Source organism: Dendrobates tinctorius, unplaced genomic scaffold (genome assembly GCF_039654945.1).
Source record: "Dendrobates tinctorius isolate UK_male_01 unplaced genomic scaffold, ASM3965494v1 ptg000110l, whole genome shotgun sequence".
NCBI lineage: Eukaryota > Metazoa > Chordata > Amphibia > Anura > Dendrobatidae > Dendrobates > Dendrobates tinctorius.
The window spans coordinates 2,132,659-2,135,632 of record NW_027361778.1 but is presented as its reverse complement, the minus strand read 5'-3'; positions in this window follow the sequence as shown (position 1 = coordinate 2,135,632).

The following is a 2,974-nucleotide window of genomic DNA, read 5'->3' as shown; positions in this document are numbered from 1 at the left end:
TCCTTTTAGAAACTTGTTTGGGCTGTTGAGAGGAGTAAAAATCCATCAAAAATTTCAATCCTGCATGATTTTACCAAGAAATGTGATTCTTCATTCAAAACCTGATTTTTGCTATTGGGCTCTATTGAATATTGAATGTTTTGAATTTTCTCCAAAAGTAAAGTAGTTGCAAACTCATGCTTTTAGAGACTTGTTTGGGCTCATGAGAGGAGTAGAAAAACATCAAAAATTTCAGTCCTGCATGATTCTACCAAGAAATGTGTGTTCACTGAAACCGCTGGTTTTTGATAGTTTGGGCCCTATTGAATAATGAATGTTTTGAATTTTCTCCAAAAGTAAAGTAGTTGCAAACTCATCCTTTTAGAAACTTGTTTGGGCTGTTGAGAGGAGTAAAAAACCATCAAAAATTTCAATCCTGCATGATTCTACCAAGAAATGTGATTCTTCATTCAAAACGCTGGTTTTTGCTATTGGGCTCTTTTGAGTAATGAATGTTTTGAATTTTCTCCAAAAGTAAAGTAGTTGCAAACTCATGCTTTTAGAGACTTGTTTGGGCTCATGAGAGTAGAAAAACATCAAAAATTTCAGTCCTGCATGATTCTACCAAGAAATGTGTGTTCATTGAAACCGCTGGTTTTTGATAGTTTGGGCCCTATTGAATAATGAATGTTTTGAATTTTCTCCAAAAGTAAAGTAGTTGCAAACTCATCCTTTTAGAAACTTGTTTGGGCTGTTGAGAGGAGTAAAAAACCATCAAAAATTTCAATCCTGCATGATTCTACCAAGAAATGTGATTCTTCATTCAAAACCTGATTTTTGCTATTGGGCTCTATTGAATAATGAATGTTTTGAATTTTCTCCAAAAGTAAAGTAGTTGCAAACTCATGCTTTTAGAGACTTGTTTGGGCTCATGAGAGGAGTAGAAAAACATCAAAAATTTCAGTCCTGCATGATTCTACCAAGAAATGTGTGTTCATTGAAACCGCTGGTTTTTGATAGTTTGGGCCCTATTGAATAATGAATGTTTTGAATTTTCTCCAAAAGTAAAGTAGTTGCAAACTCATCCTTTTAGAAACTTGTTTGGGCTGTTGAGAGGAGTAAAATACCGTCAAAAATTTCAATCCTGCATGATTCTACCAAGAAATGTGATTCTTCATTCAAAACGCTGGTTTTTGCTATTGGGCTCTATTGAATAATGAATGTTTTGAATTTTCTCCAAAAGTAAAGTAGTTGCAAACTCATGCTTTTAGAGACTTGTTTGGGCTCATGAGAGGAGTAGAAAAACATCAAAAATTTCAGTCCTGCATGATTCTACCAAGAAATGTGTGTTCATTGAAACCGCTGGTTTTTGATAGTTTGGGCCCTATTGAATAATGAATGTTTTGAATTTTCTCCAAAAGTAAAGTAGTTGCAAACTCATCCTTTTAGAAACTTGTTTGGGCTGTTGAGAGGAGTAAAAATCCATCAAAAATTTCAATCCTGCATGATTCTACCAAGAAATGTGATTCTTCATTCAAAACGCTGGTTTTTGCTATTGGGCTCTATTGAATAATGAATGTTTTGAATTTTCTCCAAAAGTAAAGTAGTTGCAAACTCATGCTTTTAGAGACTTGTTTGGGCTCATGAGAGGAGTAGAAAAACATCAAAAATTTCAGTCCTGCATGATTCTACCAAGAAATGTGTGTTCATTGAAACCGCTGGTTTTTGATAGTTTGGGCCCTATTGAATAATGAATGTTTTGAATTTTCTCCAAAAGTAAAGTAGTTGCAAACTCATCCTTTTAGAAACTTGTTTGGGCTGTTGAGAGGAGTAAAAAACCATCAAAAATTTCAATCCTGCATGATTCTACCAAGAAATGTGATTCTTCATTCAAAACCTAATTTTTGCTATTGGGCTCTATTGAATAATGAATGTTTTGAATTTTCTCCAAAAGTAAAGTAGTTGCAAACTCATGCTTTTAGAGACTTGTTTGGGCTCATGAGAGGAGTAGAAAAACATCAAAAATTTCAGTCCTGCATGATTCTACCAAGAAATGTGTGTTCATTGAAACCGCTGGTTTTTGATAGTTTGGGCCCTATTGAATAATGAATGTTTTGAATTTTCTCCAAAAGTAAAGTAGTTGCAAACTCATCCTTTTAGAAACTTGTTTGGGCTGTTGAGAGGAGTAAAAAACCATCAAAAATTTCAATCCTGCATGATTCTACCAAGAAATGTGATTCTTCATTCAAAACGCTGGTTTTTGCTATTGGGCTCTTTTGAGTAATGAATGTTTTGAATTTTCTCCAAAAGTAAAGTAGTTGCAAAATCATGCTTTTAGAGACTTGTTTGGGCTCATGAGAGGAGTAGAAAAACATCAAAAATTTCAGTCCTGCATGATTCTACCAAGAAATGTGTGTTCATTGAAACCGCTGGTTTTTGATAGTTTGGGCCCTATTGAATAATGAATGTTTTGAATTTTCTCCAAAAGTAAAGTAGTTGCAAACTCATCCTTTTAGAAACTTGTTTGGGCTGTTGAGAGGAGTAAAAAACCATCAAAAATTTCAATCCTGCATGATTTTACCAAGAAATGTGATTCTTCATTCAAAACCTGATTTTTGCTATTGGGCTCTATTGAATAGTGAATGTTTTGAATTTTCTCCAAAAGTAAAGTAGTTGCAAACTCATGCTTTTAGAGACTTGTTTGGGCTCATGAGAGGAGTAGAAAAACATCAAAAATTTCAGTCCTGCATGATTCTACCAAGAAATGTGTGTTCATTGAAACCGCTGGTTTTTGATAGTTTGGGCCCTATTGAATAATGAATGTTTTGAATTTTCTCCAAAAGTAAAGTAGTTGCAAACTCATCCTTTTAGAAACTTGTTTGGGCTGTTGAGAGGAGTAAAATACCGTCAAAAATTTCAATCCTGCATGATTCTACCAAGAAATGTGATTCTTCATTCAAAACGCTGGTTTTTGCTATTGGGCTCTTTTGAGTAA